This window comes from Opisthocomus hoazin, chromosome 13, assembly GCF_030867145.1.
Source record: "Opisthocomus hoazin isolate bOpiHoa1 chromosome 13, bOpiHoa1.hap1, whole genome shotgun sequence".
NCBI lineage: Eukaryota > Metazoa > Chordata > Aves > Opisthocomiformes > Opisthocomidae > Opisthocomus > Opisthocomus hoazin.
This window is the reverse complement of record NC_134426.1, coordinates 6,236,057-6,254,683: the sequence shown is the minus strand read 5'-3', so window position 1 is coordinate 6,254,683 and position 18,627 is coordinate 6,236,057.

The following is an 18,627-nucleotide window of genomic DNA, read 5'->3' as shown; positions in this document are numbered from 1 at the left end:
TGAGCGACAGCTTTCCAGGCTAGCTCTTTCTGCCTGCGAGCTATCTGCAGACGTTCGCATTTTCGGAGCAAGGCTCCCAGAGGCACCCAGCACAGACCACCTAAGCTATGTTTGAAGTTTGAGGGGACAAGACAAGCAAGCAGCCCCAGTCTCTGTGCCTCTGTGCGAGCACTGCCATGGGCAGATGAGGCTGAGCAACAGCTTTCCAGGCTAGCTCTTTCTGCCTGCGAGCTATCTGCAGACGTTCGCATTTCCGGAGCAGGGCTGCCGGAGGCGCCCGGCACGGACCACCTAAGCTACGTTTGAAGTTTGAGGGGGCAAGACAAGCAAGCAGCCCCAGTCTCTGTGCCTCTGTGCGAGCAGTGCCATGGGCAGATGAGGCTGAGCAACAGTTTTCCAGGCTAGCTCTTTCTGCCTGCGAGCTATCTGCAGATGTTCGCATTTTCAGAGCAGCGCTGCCGCAAGCACCCGGCACGGACCACCTAAGCTACGTTTGAAGTTTGAGGGGACAAGACAAGCAAGCAGCCCCAGTCTCTGTGCCTCTGTGCGAGCAGTGCCATGGGCAGATGAGGCTGAGCAACAGCTTTCCAGGCTAGCTCTTTCTGCCTGCGAGCTATCTGCAGACGTTTGCATTTTCGGAGCAGGGCTTTCAGAGGCTCCCGACACGGACCACCTAAGCTACATTTGAAGTTTGAGGGGACAAGACAAGCAAGCAGCCCCAGTCTCTGTGCCTCTGTGCGAGCAGTGCCGTGGGCAGATGAGGCTGAGCAACGGCTTTACAGGCTAGCTCTTTCTGCCTGCGACCTATCTGCAGACGTTCCAATTTCGGAGCAGGGCTTCCGGAGGTTCTCGTCACGGACCACCTAAGCTACATTTGATTTTTGAAGGGGCAAGACAAGCAGGCAGCCCCAGTCTCTGTGCCTCTGTGCGAGCAGTGCCATGGGCAGATGAGGCTGAGCAACAGCTTTCCAGGCTAGCTCTTTCTGCCTGCCAGCTACCTGAAGACGTTCGCATTTTCAGAGCAGGGCTACCGTAGGCGCCCGGCACAGACCACCAAAGATACGTTTGAAGTTTGAGTTGACAAGACAAGCAAGCAGCCCCAGTCTCTGTGACTCTGTGCGAGCAGTGTCATGGGCAGATGAGGCTGAGCAACGGCTTTCCAGGCTAGCTCTTTCTGCCTGCCAGCTAACTGAAGACGTTCGCATTTTCGGAGCAGGGCTTCAGGAGGTTCTCGTCACGGACCACCTAAGCTACGTTTGATGTTTGAGGGGGCAAGACAAGCAGGCAGCCCCAGTCTCTGTGCCTCTGTGCGAGCAGTGCCATGGGCAGATGAGGCTGAGCAACAGCTTTCCAGGCTAGCTCTTTCTTCCTATGAGCTATATGCAGACGTTCGCATTTTAAGAGCAGGACTGCCAGAGGATCCCAGCACGGAATACCAAATTTATGTTTGAGGTTTGAGGGGACAAGACAAGCAAGCAGCCCCAGTCTCTGTGCCTCTGTGCGAGCAGTGCCATGGGCAGATGAGGCTGAGCAACAGCTTTCCAGGCTAGCTCTTTCTGTCTGCGACCTATCTGCAGACGTTTGCATTTTCGGAGCAGGGCTGCCGGAGGCGCCCGGCACGGACCACCAAAGCTACGTTTGAAGTTTGAGGGGGCAAGACAAGCAAGCAGCCCCAGTCTCTGTGCCTCTGTGCGAGCAGTGCCATGGGCAGATGAGGCTGAGCAACGGCTTTCCAGGCTAGCTCTTTCTGCCTGCCAGCTACCTGAAGACGTTCGCATTTTCGGAGCAGGGCTGCCGGAGGTTCTCGTCACGGACCACCTAAGCTACATTTGATGTTTGAGGGGGCCAGACAAGCAGGCAGCCCCAGTCTCTGTGCCTCTGTGCGAGCAGTGCCAGGGGCAGATGAGGCTGAGCAACAGCTTTCCAGGCTAGCTCTTTCTGCCTGCCAGCTACCTGAAGACGTTCGCATTTTTGGAGCAGGGCTGCCGGAGGCGCCCGGCACGGAACACCGAAGAAACGTTTAAAGCTTGAGGGGACAAGACAAGCAAGCAGCCCCAGTCTCTGTGCCTCTGTGCGAGCACTGCCATGGGCAGATGAGGCTGAGCAACAGCTTTCCAGGCTAGCTCTTTCTGCATGCGAGCTACCTGCAGACGTTCGCATTTTCAGAGCAGGACTGCCAGAGGATCCCGGCACGGAATACCAAAGTTATGTTTGAGGTTTGAGGGGGCAAGACAAGCAAGCAGCCCCAGTCTCTGTGCCTCTGTGCGAGCAGTGCCATGGGCAGATGAGGCTCAGCAACAGCTTTCCAGGCTAGCTCTTTCTGCATGCGACCTATCTACAGACGTTCGCATTTTCAGAGCAGGGCTACCGTAGGCGCCCGGCACAGACCACCAAAGATACGTTTGAAGTTTGAGTTGACAAGACAAGCAAGCAGCCCCAGTCTCTGTGACTCTGTGCGAGCAGTGCCATGGGCAGATGAGGCTGAGCAACGGCTTTCCAGGCTAGCTCTTTCTGCCTGCCAGCTACCTGAAGACGTTCGCATTTTCGGAGCAGGGCTTCAGGAGGTTCTCGTCACGGACCACCTAAGCTACGTTTGATGTTTGAGGGGGCAAGACAAGCAGGCAGCCCCAGTCTCTGTGCCTCTGTGCGAGCAGTGCCATGGGCATATGAGGCTGAGCAACAGCTTTCCAGGCTAGCTCTTTCTTCCTACGAGCTATTTGCAGACGTTCGCATTTTAAGAGCAGGACTGCCAGAGGATCCCAGCACGGAATACCAAATTTATGTTTGAGGTTTGAGGGGGCAAGACAAGCAAGCAGCCCCAGTCTCTGTGCCTCTGTGCGAGCAGTGCCATGGGCAGATGAGGCTAAGCAACAGCTTTCCAGGCTAGCTCTTTCTGCCTACGAGCTATTTGCAGACGTTCGCATTTTCAGAGCAGGACTGCCAGAGGATCCCAGCACGGAATACCAAATTTATGTTTGAGGTTTGAGGGGGCAAGACAAGCAAGCAGCCCCAGTCTCTGTGCCTCTGTGCGAGCAGTGCCATGGGCAGATGAGGCTGAGCAACAGCTTTCCAGGCTAGCTCTTTCTGCCTGCGAGCTATCTGCAGACGTTTGCATTTTCGGAGCAGGGCTGCCGGAGGCGCCCGGCACGGACCACCTAAGCTACGTTTGAAGTTTGAGGGGACAAGACAAGCAAGCAGCCCCAGTCTCTGTGCCTCTGTGCGAGCAGTGCCATGGGCAGATGAGGCTGAGCAACGGCTTTCCAGGCTAGCTCTTTCTGCCTGCGAGCTTATCTGCAGACGTTCCAATTTTCGGAGCAGGGCTTCCGGAGGTTCTCGTCACGGACAACCTAAGCTACATTTGATGTTTGAGGGGGCAAGACAAGCAGGCAGCCCCAGTCTCTGTGCCTCTGTGCGAGCAGTGCCATGGGCAGATGAGGCTGAGCAACAGCTTTCCAGGCTAGCTCTTTCTGCCTGCCTGCTACCTGAAGACGTTCGCATTTTCGGAGCAGTGCTGCCGGAGGCGCCCGGCACGGACCATCTAAGAAACGTTTGAAGCTTGAGGGAAAAAGACAAGCAAGCAGCCCCAGTCTCTGTGCCTCTGTGCGAGCAGTGCCATGGGCAGATGAGGCTGAGCAACAGCTTTCCAGGCTAGCTCTTTCTGCATGCGACCTATCTACAGACGTTCGCATTTTCAGAGCAGGGCTGCCGGAGGATCCCGGCACAGAACACCAAAGCTACGTTTGAAGTTTGAGTTGACAAGACAAGCAAGCAGCCCCAGTCTCTGTGACTCTGTGCGAGCAGTGCCATGGGCAGATGAGGCTTAGCAACAACTTTTCAGGCTAGCTCTTTCTGGCTGCCAGCTATCTGCAAACGTTCGCATTTTCGGAGCAGGGCTACCAAAGGCGCCCGGCACAGACCACCTAAGCTACGTTTGAAGTTTGAGGGGACAAGACAAGCAGGCAGCCCCAGTCTCTGTGCCTCTGTGCGAGCAGTGCCATGGGCAGATGAGGCTGAGCGAGAGCTTTCCAGGCTAGCTCTTTCTGCCTGCGAGCTATCTGCAGACGTTCGCATTTTCGGAGCAAGGCTCCCAGAGGCACCCAGCACAGACCACCTAAGCTATGTTTGAAGTTTGAGGGGGCAAGACAAGCAAGCAGCCCCAGTCTCTGTGCCTCTGTGCGAGCAGTGCCATGGGCAGATGAGGCTGAGCAACAGCTTTCCAGGCTAGCTCTTTCTGCCTGCGAGCTATCTGCAGATGTTCGCATTTTCAGAGCAGCGCTGCCGCAAGCACCCGGCACGGACCACCTAAGCTACGTTTGAAGTTTGAGGGGACAAGACAAGCAAGCAGCCCCAGTCTCTGTGCCTCTGTGCGAGCAGTGCCATGGGCAGATGAGGCTGAGCAACAGCTTTCCAGGCTAGCTCTTTCTGCCTGCGAGCTATCTGCAGACGTTCGCATTTTTGGAGCAGGGCTGCCGGAAGCGCCCTGCACGGACCACCTAAGATACGTTTGAAGTTTGAGGGGACAAGACAAGCAAGCAGCCCCAGTCTATGTGCCTCTGTGCGAGCAGTGCCATGGGTAGATGAGGCTGAGCAACAGCTTTCCAGGCTAGCTCTTTCTGCCTGCGAGCTATCTGCAGACGTTCGCATTTTCGGAGCAGCGCTGACGGAGGCGCCCGGCACAGAACACCTAAGCTACGTTTGAAGTTTGAGTTGACAAGACAAGCAAGCAGCCCCAGTCTCTGTGCCTCTGTGCGAGCAGTGCCATGGGCAGATGAGGCTGAGCAACAGCTTTCCAGGCTAGCTCTTTCTGCCTGCGAGCTATCTGCAGACGTTCGCATTTTCGGAGCAGGGCTACCGGAAGCGCCCAGCACAGACCACCTAAGCTACGTTTGAAGTTTGAGGGGGCAAGACAAGCAAGCAGCCCCAGTCTCTGTGCCTCTGTGCGAGCAGTGCCATGGGCAGATGAGGCTGAGCAACAGCTTTCCAGGCTAGCTCTTTCTGGCTGCGAGCTACCTGAAGACGTTCGCATTTTCGGAGCAGTGCTGCCGGAGGCACCCGGCACGGACCACCTAAGAAACGTTTGAATCTTGAGGGGACAAGACAAGCAAGCAGCCCCAGTCTCTGTGCCTCTGTGCGAGCAGTGCCATGGGCAGATGAGGCTGAGCAACAGCTTTCCAGGCTAGCTTTTTCTGCCTGCGAGGTATCTGCAGACGTTCGCATTTTCAGAGCAGGACTGCCAGAGGATCCCGGCACGGAATACCAAATTTATGTTTCAGGTTTGAGGGGGCAAGACAAGCAAGCAGCCCCAGTCTCTGTGCCTCTGTGCGAGCAGTGCCATGGGCAGATGAGGCTAAGCAACAGCTTTCCAGGCTAGCTCTTTCTGCCTACGAGCTATTTGCAGACGTTCGCATTTTCAGAGCAGGACTGCCAGAGGATCCCAGCACGGAATACCAAATTTATGTTTGAGGTTTGAGGGGGCAAGACAAGCAAGCAGCCCCAGTCTCTGTGCCTCTGTGCGAGCAGTGCCATGGGCAGATGAGGCTGAGCAACAGCTTTCCAGGCTAGCTCTTTCTGCCTGCGAGCTATCTGCAGACGTTTGCATTTTCGGAGCAGGGCTGCCGGAGGCGCCCGGCACGGACCACCTAAGCTACGTTTGAAGTTTGAGGGGACAAGACAAGCAAGCAGCCCCAGTCTCTGTGCCTCTGTGCGAGCAGTGCCATGGGCAGATGAGGCTGAGCAACGGCTTTCCAGGCTAGCTCTTTCTGCCTGCGAGCTTATCTGCAGACGTTCCAATTTTCGGAGCAGGGCTTCCGGAGGTTCTCGTCACGGACAACCTAAGCTACATTTGATGTTTGAGGGGGCAAGACAAGCAGGCAGCCCCAGTCTCTGTGCCTCTGTGCGAGCAGTGCCATGGGCAGATGAGGCTGAGCAACAGCTTTCCAGGCTAGCTCTTTCTGCCTGCCTGCTACCTGAAGACGTTCGCATTTTCGGAGCAGTGCTGCCGGAGGCGCCCGGCACGGACCACCTAAGAAACGTTTGAAGCTTGAGGGAAAAAGACAAGCAAGCAGCCCCAGTCTCTGTGCCTCTGTGCGAGCAGTGCCATGGGCAGATGAGGCTGAGCAACAGCTTTCCAGGCTAGCTCTTTCTGCATGCGACCTATCTACAGACGTTCGCATTTTCAGAGCAGGGCTGCCGGAGGATCCCGGCACAGAACACCAAAGCTACGTTTGAAGTTTGAGTTGACAAGACAAGCAAGCAGCCCCAGTCTCTGTAACTCTGTGCGAGCAGTGCCATGGGCAGATGAGGCTTAGCAACAACTTTCCAGGCTAGCTCTTTCTGGCTGCCAGCTATCTGCAAACGTTCGCATTTTCGGAGCAGGGCTGCCAAAGGCGCCCGGCACAGACCACCTAAGCTACGTTTGAAGTTTGAGGGGACAAGACAAGCAAGCAGCCCCAGTCTCTGTGCCTCTGTGCGAGCAGTGCCATGGGCAGATGAGGCTGAGCGAGAGCTTTCCAGGCTAGCTCTTTCTGCCTGCGAGCTATCTGCAGACGTTCGCATTTTCGGAGCAAGGCTCCCAGAGGCACCCAGCACAGACCACCTAAGCTATGTTTGAAGTTTGAGGGGGCAAGACAAGCAAGCAGCCCCAGTCTCTGTGCCTCTGTGCGAGCACTGCCATGGGCAGATGAGGCTGAGCAACAGCTTTCCAGGCTAGCTCTTTCTGCCTGCGAGCTATCTGCAGACGTTCGCATTTCCGGAGCAGGGCTGCCGGAGGCGCCCGGCACGGACCACCTAAGCTACGTTTGAAGTTTGAGGGGACAAGACAAGCAAGCAGCCCCAGTCTCTGTGCCTCTGTGCGAGCAGTGCCATGGGCAGATGAGGCTGAGCAACAGTTTTCCAGGCTAGCTCTTTCTGCCTGCGAGCTATCTGCAGATGTTCGCATTTTCAGAGCAGCGCTGCCGCAAGCACCCGGCACGGACCACCTAAGCTACGTTTGAAGTTTGAGGGGACAAGACAAGCAAGCAGCCCCAGTCTCTGTGCCTCCGTGCGAGCAGTGCCGTGGGCAGATGAGGCTGAGCAACGGCTTTACAGGCTAGCTCTTTCTGCCTGCGACCTATCTGCAGACGTTCCAATTTCGGAGCAGGGCTTCCGGAGGTTCTCGTCACGGACCACCTAAGCTACATTTGATTTTTGAAGGGGCAAGACAAGCAGGCAGCCCCAGTCTCTGTGCCTCTGTGCGAGCAGTGCCATGGGCAGATGAGGCTGAGCAACAGCTTTCCAGGCTAGCTCTTTCTGCCTGCCAGCTATCTGAAGACGTTCGCATTTTCGGAGCAGGGCTGCCGGAGGCGCCCGGCACGGACCACCTAAGAAACGTTTGAAGCTTGAGGGGACAAGACAAGCAAGCAGCCCCAGTCTCTGTGCCTCTGTGCGAGCACTGCCATGGGCAGATGAGGCTGAGCAACAGCTTTCCAGGCTAGCTCTTTCTGCCTACGATCTATCTGCAGACGTTCGCATTTTCAGAGCAGGACTGCCAGAGGATCCCAGCACGGAATACCAAATTTATGTTTGAGATTTGAAGGGGCAAGACAAGCAAGCAGCCCCAGTCTCTGTGCCTCTGTGCGAGCAGTGCCATGGGCATATGAGGCTGAGCAACAGCTTTCCAGGCTAGCTCTTTCTGCATGCGACCTATCTACAGACGATCGCATTTTCAGAGCAGGGCTGCCGGAGGATCCCGGCACAGACCACCAAAGCTACGTTTGAAGTTTGAGTTGACAAGACAAGCAAGCAGCCCCAGTCTCTGTGACTCTGTGCGAGCAGTGCCATGGGCAGATGAGGCTTAGCAACAACTTTCCAGGCTAGCTCTTTCTGGCTGCCAGCTATCTGCAAACGTTCGTATTTTCGGAGCAGGGCTGCCAAAGGCGCCCGGCACAGACCACCAAAGCTACGTTTGAAGTTTGAGGGGGCAAGACAAGCAAGCAGCCCCAGTCTCTGTGCCTCTGTGTGAGAAGTGCCATGGGCAGATGAGGCTGAGCAACAGCTTTCCAGGCTAGCTCTTTCTGCCTGCGAGCTATCTGCAGACGTTCGCATTTTTGGAGCAGGGCTGCCGGAGGCGCCTGGCACAGACCACCTAAGCTACGTTTGAAGTTTGAGGGGGCAAGACAAGCAAGCAGCCCCAGTCTCTGTGCCTCTGTGCGAGCAGTGCCATGGGCAGATGAGGCTGAGCAACAGTTTTCCAGGCTAGCTCTTTCTGCCTGCGAGCTATCTGCAGATGTTCGCATTTTCAGAGCAGCGCTGCTGCAAGCACCCGGCACGGACCACCTAAGCTACGTTTGAAGTTTGAGGGGACAAGACAAGCAAGCAGCCCCAGTCTCTGTGCCTCTGTGCGAGCAGTGCCATGGGCAGATGAGGCTGAGCAACAGCTTTCCAGGCTAGCTCTTTCTGCCTGCGAGCTATCTGCAGACGTTCGCATTTTCGGAGCAGGGCTGCCGGATGCGCCTGGCACAGACCTCCTAAGCTACGTTTGAAGTTTGAGGGGGCAAGACAAGCAAGCAGCCCCAGTCTCTGTGCCTCTGTGCGAACAGTGCCGTGGGCAGATGAGGCTGAGAAACGACTTTACAGGCTAGCTCTTTCTGCCTGCGAGCTATCTGCAGACGTTCCAATTTCGGAGCAGGGCTTCCGGAGGTTCTAGTCACGGACCACCTAAGCTACATTTGATGTTTGAGGGGGCAAGACAAGCAGGCAGCCCCAGTCTCTGTGCCTCTGTGCGAGCAGTGCCATGGGCAGATGAGGCTGAGCAACAGCTTTCCAGGCTAGCTCTTTCTGGCTGCGAGCTACCTGAAGACGTTCGCATTTTCGGAGCAGTGCTGCCGGAGGCACCCGGCACGGACCACCTAAGAAACGTTTGAAGCTTGAGGGGACAAGACAAGCAAGCAGCCCCAGTCTCTGTGCCTCTGTGCGAGCAGTGCCATGGGCAGATGAGGCTGAGCAACAGCTTTCCAGGCTAGCTTTTTCTGCCTGCGAGGTATCTGCAGACGTTCGCATTTTCAGAGCAGGACTGCCAGAGGATCCCGGCACGGAATACCAAATTTATGTTTGAGGTTTGAGGGGGCAAGACAAGCAAGCAGCCCCAGTCTCTGTGCCTCTGTGCGAGCAGTGCCATGGGCAGATGAGGCTAAGCAACAGCTTTCCAGGCTAGCTCTTTCTGCCTACGAGCTATTTGCAGACGTTCGCATTTTCAGAGCAGGACTGCCAGAGGATCCCAGCACGGAATACCAAATTTATGTTTGAGGTTTGAGGGGGCAAGACAAGCAAGCAGCCCCAGTCTCTGTGCCTCTGTGCGAGCAGTGCCATGGGCAGATGAGGCTGAGCAACAGCTTTCCAGGCTAGCTCTTTCTGCCTGCGAGCTATCTGCAGACGTTTGCATTTTCGGAGCAGGGCTGCCGGAGGCGCCCGGCATGGACCACCTAAGCTACGTTTGAAGTTTGAGGGGACAAGACAAGCAAGCAGCCCCAGTCTCTGTGCCTCTGTGCGAGCAGTGCCATGGGCAGATGAGGCTGAGCAACGGCTTTCCAGGCTAGCTCTTTCTGCCTGCGAGCTTATCTGCAGACGTTCCAATTTTCGGAGCAGGGCTTCCGGAGGTTCTCGTCACGGACCACCTAAGCTACATTTGATGTTTGAGGGGGCAAGACAAGCAGGCAGCCCCAGTCTCTGTGCCTCTGTGTGAGCAGTGCCAGGGGCAGATGAGGCTGAGCAACAGCTTTCCAGGCTAGCTCTTTCTGCCTGCCTGCTACCTGAAGACGTTCGCATTTTCGGAGCAGTGCTGCCGGAGGCGCCCGGCACGGACCACCTAAGAAACTTTTGAAGCTTGAGGGAAAAAGACAAGCAAGCAGCCCCAGTCTCTGTGCCTCTGTGCGAGCAGTGCCATGGGCAGATGAGGCTGAGCAACAGCTTTCCAGGCTAGCTCTTTCTGCATGCGACCTATCTACAGACGTTCGCATTTTCAGAGCAGGGCTGCCGGAGGATCCCGGCACAGAACACCAAAGCTACGTTTGAAGTTTGAGTTGACAAGACAAGCAAGCAGCCCCAGTCTCTGTGACTCTGTGCGAGCAGTGCCATGGGCAGATGAGGCTTAGCAACAACTTTCCAGGCTAGCTCTTTCTGGCTGCCAGCTATCTGCAAACGTTCGCATTTTCGGAGCAGGGCTGCCAAAGGCGCCCGGCACAGACCACCTAAGCTACGTTTGAAGTTTGAGGGGACAAGACAAGCAAGCAGCCCCAGTCTCTGTGCCTCTGTGCGAGCAGTGCCATGGGCAGATGAGGCTGAGCAACAGCTTTCCAGGCTAGCTCTTTCTGCCTGCGAGCTATCTGCAGACGTTCGCATTTTCGGAGCAAGGCTCCCAGAGGCACCCAGCACAGACCACCTAAGCTATGTTTGAAGTTTGAGGGGGCAAGACAAGCAAGCAGCCCCAGTCTCTGTGCCTCTGTGCGAGCACTGCCATGGGCAGATGAGGCTGAGCAACAGCTTTCCAGGCTAGCTCTTTCTGCCTGCGAGCTATCTGCAGACGTTCGCATTTTCCGGAGCAGGGCTGCCGGAGGCGCCCGGCACGGACCACCTAAGCTACGTTTGAAGTTTGAGGGGGCAAGACAAGCAAGCAGCCCCAGGCTCTGTGCCTCTGTGCGAGCAGTGCCATGGGCAGATGAGGCTGAGCAACAGTTTTCCAGGCTAGCTCTTTCTGCCTGCGAGCTATCTGCAGATGTTCGCATTTTCAGAGCAGCGCTGCCGCAAGCACCCGGCACGGACCACCTAAGCTACGTTTGAAGTTTGAGGGGACAAGACAAGCAAGCAGCCCCAGTCTCTGTGCCTCTGTGCGAGCAGTGCCATGGGCAGATGAGGCTGAGCAACAGCTTTCCAGGCTAGCTCTTTCTGCCTGCGAGCTATCTGCAGACGTTTGCATTTTCGGAGCAGGGCTTTCAGAGGCTCCCGACACGGACCACCTAAGCTACGTTTGAAGTTTGAGGGGACAAGACAAGCAAGCAGCCCCAGTCTCTGTGCCTCTGTGCGAGCAGTGCCGTGGGCAGATGAGGCTGAGCAACGGCTTTACAGGCTAGCTCTTTCTGCCTGCGACCTATCTGCAGACGTTCCAATTTCGGAGCAGGGCTTCCGGAGGTTCTCGTCACGGACCACCTAAGCTACATTTGATTTTTGAAGGGGCAAGACAAGCAGGCAGCCCCAGTCTCTGTGCCTCTGTGCGAGCAGTGCCATGGGCAGATGAGGCTGAGCAACAGCTTTCCAGGCTAGCTCTTTCTGCCTGCCAGCTACCTGAAGACGTTTGCATTTTCGGAGCAGGGCTGCCGGAGGCGCCCGGCACGGACCACCTAAGAAACGTTTGAAGCTTGAGGGGACAAGACAAGCAAGCAGCCCCAGTCTCTGTGCCTCTGTGCGAGCACTGCCATGGGCAGATGAGGCTGAGCAACAGCTTTCCAGGCTAGCTCTTTCTGCCTACGAGCTATCTGCAGACGTTCGCATTTTCAGAGCAGGACTGCCAGAGGATCCCAGCACGGAATACCAAATTAATGTTTCAGGTTTGAGGGGGCAAGACTAGCAAACAGCCCCAGTCTCTGTGCCTCTGTGCGAGCAGTGCCATGGGCATATGAGGCTGAGCAACAGCTTTCCAGGCTAGCTCTTTCTGCATGCGACCTATTTACAGACGTTCGCATTTTCAGAGCAGGGCTGCCGGAGGATCCCGGCACAGAACACCAAAGATACGTTTGAAGTTTGAGTTGACAAGACAAGCAAGCAGCCCCAGTCTCTGTGACTCTGTGCGAGCAGTGCCATGGGCAGATGAGGCTTAGCAACAACTTTCCAGGCTAGCTCTTTCTGGCTGCCAGCTATCTGCAAACGTTCGCATTTTCGGAGCAGGGCTGCCAAAGGCGCCCGGCACAGACCACCTAAGCTACGTTTGAAGTTTGAGGGGACAAGACAAGCAAGCAGCCCCAGTCTCTGTGCCTCTGTGCGAGCAGTGCCATGGGCAGATGAGGCTGAGCAACAGCTTTCCAGGCTAGCTCTTTCTGGTTGCGAGCTATCTGCAGACGTTCGCATTTTCAGAGCAGGGCTGCCAGAGGCGCCTGGCACAGACCACCTAAGCTACGTTTTAAGTTTGAGGGGACAAGACAAGCAAGCAGCCCCAGTCTCTGTGCCTCTGTGCGAGCAGTGCCATGGGCAGATGAGGCTGAGCGACAGCTTTCCAGGCTAGCTCTTTCTGCCTGCGAGCTATCTGCAGACGTTCGCATTTTCGGAGCAAGGCTCCCAGAGGCACCCAGCACAGACCACCTAAGCTATGTTTGAAGTTTGAGGGGACAAGACAAGCAAGCAGCCCCAGTCTCTGTGCCTCTGTGCGAGCACTGCCATGGGCAGATGAGGCTGAGCAACAGCTTTCCAGGCTAGCTCTTTCTGCCTGCGAGCTATCTGCAGACGTTCGCATTTCCGGAGCAGGGCTGCCGGAGGCGCCCGGCACGGACCACCTAAGCTACGTTTGAAGTTTGAGGGGGCAAGACAAGCAAGCAGCCCCAGTCTCTGTGCCTCTGTGCGAGCAGTGCCATGGGCAGATGAGGCTGAGCAACAGTTTTCCAGGCTAGCTCTTTCTGCCTGCGAGCTATCTGCAGATGTTCGCATTTTCAGAGCAGCGCTGCCGCAAGCACCCGGCACGGACCACCTAAGCTACGTTTGAAGTTTGAGGGGACAAGACAAGCAAGCAGCCCCAGTCTCTGTGCCTCTGTGCGAGCAGTGCCATGGGCAGATGAGGCTGAGCAACAGCTTTCCAGGCTAGCTCTTTCTGCCTGCGAGCTATCTGCAGACGTTTGCATTTTCGGAGCAGGGCTTTCAGAGGCTCCCGACACGGACCACCTAAGCTACATTTGAAGTTTGAGGGGACAAGACAAGCAAGCAGCCCCAGTCTCTGTGCCTCTGTGCGAGCAGTGCCGTGGGCAGATGAGGCTGAGCAACGGCTTTACAGGCTAGCTCTTTCTGCCTGCGACCTATCTGCAGACGTTCCAATTTCGGAGCAGGGCTTCCGGAGGTTCTCGTCACGGACCACCTAAGCTACATTTGATTTTTGAAGGGGCAAGACAAGCAGGCAGCCCCAGTCTCTGTGCCTCTGTGCGAGCAGTGCCATGGGCAGATGAGGCTGAGCAACAGCTTTCCAGGCTAGCTCTTTCTGCCTGCCAGCTACCTGAAGACGTTCGCATTTTCGGAGCAGGGCTGCCGGAGGCGCCCGGCACGGACCACCTAAGAAACGCTTGAAGCTTGAGGGGACAAGACAAGCAAGCAGCCCCAGTCTCTGTGCCTCTGTGCGAGCACTGCCATGGGCAGATGAGGCTGAGCAACAGCTTTCCAGGCTAGCTCTTTCTGCATGCGACCTATCTACAGACGATCGCATTTTCAGAGCAGGGCTGCCGGAGGATCCCGGCACAGACCACCAAAGCTACGTTTGAAGTTTGAGTTGACAAGACAAGCAAGCAGCCCCAGTCTCTGTGACTCTGTGCGAGCAGTGCCATGGGCAGATGAGGCTTAGCAACAACTTTCCAGGCTAGCTCTTTCTGGCTGCCAGCTATCTGCAAACGTTCGTATTTTCGGAGCAGGGCTGCCAAAGGCGCCCGGCACAGACCACCAAAGCTACTTTTGAAGTTTGAGGGGGCAAGACAAGCAAGCAGCCCCAGTCTCTGTGCCTCTGTGTGAGAAGTGCCATGGGCAGATGAGGCTGAGCAACAGCTTTCCAGGCTAGCTCTTTCTGCCTGCGAGCTATCTGCAGACGTTCGCATTTTTGAAGCAGGGCTGCCGGAGGCGCCTGGCACAGACCACCTAAGCTACGTTTGAAGTTTGAGGGGGCAAGACAAGCAAGCAGCCCCAGTCTCTGTGCCTCTGTGCGAGCAGTGCCATGGGCAGATGAGGCTGAGCAACAGTTTTCCAGGCTAGCTCTTTCTGCCTGCGAGCTATCTGCAGATGTTCGCATTTTCAGAGCAGCGCTGCTGCAAGCACCCGGCACGGACCACCTAAGCTACGTTTGAAGTTTGAGGGGACAAGACAAGCAAGCAGCCCCAGTCTCTGTGCCTCTGTGCGAACAGTGCCATGGGCAGATGAGGCTGAGCAACAGCTTTCCAGGCTAGCTCTTTCTGCCTGCGAGCTATCTGCAGACGTTGGCATTTTCGGAGCAGGGCTGCTGGAGGCGCCCGGCACGGACCACCTAAACTACGTTTGAAGTTTGAGGGGACAAGACAAGCAAGCAGCTCCAGTCTCTGTGCCTCTGTGCGAGCAGTGCCGTGGGCAGATGAGGCTGAGCAACGGCTTTACAGGCTAGCTCTTTCTGCCTGCGAACTATCTGCAGACGTTACAATTTCGGAGCAGGGCTTCCGGAGGTTCTCGTCACGGACCACCTAAGCTACATTTGATGTTTGAGGGGGCAAGACAAGCAAGAAGTCCCAGTCTCTGTGCCTCTGTGCGAGCAGTGCCATGGGCAGATGAGGCTAAGCAACAGCTTTCCAGGCTAGCTCTTTCTGCCTACGAGCTATCTGCAGACGTTCGCATTTTCAGAGCAGGACTGCCAGAGGATCCCAGCACGGAATACCAAATTTATGTTTGAGGTTTGAGGGGGCAAGACAAGCAAGCAGCCCCAGTCTCTGTGCCTCTGTGCGAGCAGTGCCATGGGCAGATGAGGCTGAGCAACAGCTTTCCAGGCTAGCTCTTTCTGCATGCGAGCTATCTACAAACGTTCGCATTTTCAGAGCAGGGCTGCCGGAGGATCCCGGCACAGACCACCAAAGCTACGTTTGAAGTTTGAGGGGACAAGACAATCAAGCAGCCCCAGTCTCTGTGCCTCTGTGCGAGCAGTGCCATGGGCAGATGAGGCTGAGCAACAGCTTTCCAGGCTAGCTTTTTCTGCCTGCGAGCTATCTGCAGACGTTCGCATTTTCGGAGCAGGGCTGCCGGAGGCGCCCGGCACAGACCACCTAAGCTACGTTTCAAGTTTGAGGGGACAAGACAAGCAAGCAGCCCCAGTCTCTGTGCCTCTGTGCGAGCAGTGCCATGGGCAGATGAGGCTTAGCAACAACTTTCCAGGCTAGATCCTTCTGGCTGCCAGCTCTCTGCAAACGTTTGCATTTTCGGAGCAGGGCTGATGGAGGATCCCGGCACAGAGCACCTAAGATAAGTTTGAAGTTTGAGGGGACAAGACAAGCAAGCAGCCCCAGTCTCTGTGCCTCTGTGCGAGCAGTGCCATGGGCAGATGAGGCTGAGCAACAGCTTTCCAGGCTAGCTTTTTCTGCCTGCGAGCTATCTGCAGACGTTCGCATTTTCGGAGCAGGGCTGCCGGAGGCGCCCGGCACAGACCACCTAAGCTACGTTTGAAGTTTGAGGGGGCAAGACAAGCAAGCAGCCCCAGTCTCTGTGCCTCTGTGCGAGCAGTGCCATGGGCAGATGAGGCTGAGTAACAGTTTTCCAGACTAGCTCTTTCTGCCTGCGAGCTATCTGCAGATGTTCGCATTTTCAGAGCAGCGCTGCCGCAAGCACCCGGCACGGACCACCTAAGCTACATTTGAAGTTTGAGGGGACAAGACAAGCAAGCAGCCCCAGTCTCTGTGCCTCTGTGCGAACAGTGCCATGGGCAGATGAGGCTGAGCAACAGCTTTCCAGGCTAGCTCTTTCTGCCTGCGAGCTATCTGCAGACGTTTGCATTTTCGGAGCAGGGCTGCTGGAGGCGCCCGGCACGGACCACCTAAACTACGTTTGAAGTTTGAGGGGACAAGACAAGCAAGCAGCCCCAGTCTCTGTGCCTCTGTGCGAGCAGTGCCGTGGGCAGATGAGGATGAGCAACGGCTTTACAGGCTAGCTCTTTCTGCCTGCCAGCTACCTGAAGACGTTCGCATTTTCGGAGCAGGGCTGCCGGAGTCGCCCGGCACGGACCACCTAAGAAACGTTTGAAGCTTGAGGGGACAAGACAAGCAAGCAGCCCCAGTCTCTGTGCCTCTGTGCGAGCACTGCCATGGACAGATGAGGCTAAGCAACAGCTTTCCAGGCTAGCTCTTTCTGCCTACGAGCTATTTGCAGACGTTCGCATTTTCAGAGCAGGACTGCCAGAGGATCCCAGCACGGAATACCAAATTTATGTTTGAGGTTTGAAGGGGCAAGACAAGCAAGCAGCCCCAGTCTCTGTGCCTCTGTGCAAGCAGTGCCATGGGCATATGAGGCTGAGCAACAGCTTTCCAGGCTAGTTCTTTCTGCATGCGACCTATCTACAGACGTTCGCATTTTCAGAGCATGGCTGCCGGAGGATCCCGGCACAGACCACCAAAGCTACGTTTGAAGTTTGAGTTGACAAGACAAGCAAGCAGCCCCAGTCTCTGTGACTCTGTGCGAGCAGTGCCATGGGCAGATGAGGCTTAGCAACAACTTTCCAGGCTAGCTCTTTCTGGCTGCCAGCTATCTGCAAACGTTCGCATTTTCGGAGCAGGGCTGCTGGAGGCCCCCGGCACAGACCACCAAAGCTACGTTTGAAGTTTGAGGGGACAAGACAAGCAAGCAGCCCCAGTCTCTGTGCCTCTGTGCGAGCAGTGCCGTGGGCAGATGAGGCTGAGCAACGGCTTTACAGGCTAGCTCTTTCTGCCTGCCAGCTACCTGAAGACGTTCGCATTTTCGGAGCAGGGCTGCCGGAGGCGCCCGGCACGGACCACCTAAGAAACGTTTGAAGCTTGAGGGGACAAGACAAGCAAGCAGCCCCAGTCTCTGTGCCTCTGTGCGAGCACTGCCATGGGCAGATGAGGCTAAGCAACAGCTTTCCAGGCTAGCTCTTTCCGCCTACGAGCTATTTGCAGACGTTCGCATTTTCAGAGCAGGACTGCCAGAGGATCCCAGCACGGAATACCAAATTTATGTTTGAGGTTTGAGGGGGCAAGACAAGCAAGCAGCCCCAGTCTCTCTGCCTCTGTGCGAGCAGTTCCATGGGCAGATGAGGCTCAGCAACAGCTTTCCAGGCTAGCTCTTTCTGCATGCGACCTATCTACAGACGTTCGCATTTTCAGAGCATGGCTGCCGGAGGATCCCGGCACAGACCACCAAAGCTACGTTTGAAGTTTGAGTTGACAAGACAAGCAAGCAGCCCCAGTCTCTCTGCCTCTGTGTGAGCAGTGCCATGGGCAGATGAGGCTGAGCAACAGCTTTCCAGGCTAGCTCTTTCTGCCTGCGAGCTATCTGCAGACGTTCGCATTTTCGAAGCAGGGCTCCCAGAGGCACCCAGCACAGACCACCTAAGCTACGTTTGAAGTTTGAGGGGACAAGACAAGCTGGCAGCCCCAGTCTCTGTGCCTCTGTGCGAGCAGTGCCATGGGCAGATGAGGCTGAGCAACAGTTTTCCAGGCTAGCTTTTTCTGCCTGCGAGCTATCTGCAGACGTTCGCATTTTCGGAGCAGGGCTGCCGGAGGCACCCGGCACGGACCACCTAAGCTACGTTTGAAGTTTGAGGGGGCAAGACAAGCAAGCAGCCCCAGTCTCTGTGCCTCTGTGCGAGCAGTGCCATGGGCAGATGAGGCTGAGCAACAGTTTTCCAGGCTAGCTCTTTCTGCCTGCGAGCTATCTGCAGACGTTCGCATTTTCAGAGCAGGGCTGCCGGAGGCACCCGACACGGACCACCTAATCTACGTTTGAAGTTTGAGGGGACAAGACAAGCAAGAAGTCCCAGTCTCTGTGCCTCTGTGCAAGCAGTGCCATGGGCAGATGAGGCTGAGCAACAGATTTCCAGGCTAGCTCTTTCTGCCTGCGAGCTATCTGCAGACGTTCGCATTTTCAGAGCAGGACTGCCAGAGAATCCCAGCACGGAATACCAAATTTATGTTTGAGGTTTGAGGGGGCAAGACAAGCAAGCAGCCCCAGTCTCTGTGCCTCTGTGCGAGCAGTGCCATGGGCAGATGAGGCTAAGCGACAGCTTTCCAGGCTAGCTCTTTCTGCATGCGACCTATCTACAGACGTTCGCATTTTCAGAGCAGGGCTGCCGGAGGATCCCGGCACAGACCACCAAAGCAACGTTTGAAGTTTGAATTGACAAGACAAGCAAGCAGCCCCAGTCTCTGTGACTCTGTGCGAGCAGTGCCATGGGCAGATGAGGCTTAGCAACAACTTTCCAGGCTAGCTCTTTCTGGCTGCGAGCTATCTGCAGACGTTCGCATTTTTGGAGCAGGGATGCCGGAGGCGCCTGGCACAGACCACCTAAGCTACGTTTGAAGTTTGAGGGGACAAGACAAGCAAGCAGCCCCAGTCTCTGTGCCTCTGTGCGAGCAGTGCCATGGGCAGATGAGGCTGAGCAACAGCTTTCCAGGCTAGCTCTTTCTAGCTGCGAGCTATCTGCAGACGTTCGCATTTTCGGAGCAGGGCTCCCAGAGGCACCCAGCACAGAGCACCTAAGCTACGTTTGAAGTTTGAGGGGACAAGACAAGCAAGCAGCCCCAGTCTCTGTGCCTCTGTGCGAGCAGTGCCATGGGCAGATGAGGCTGAGAAACAGCTTTCCAGGCTAGCTCTTTCTGCCTGCGAGCTATCTGCAGACGTTTGCATTTTCGGAGCAGATCTTGCGGAGGCGCCCAGCACGGACCACGA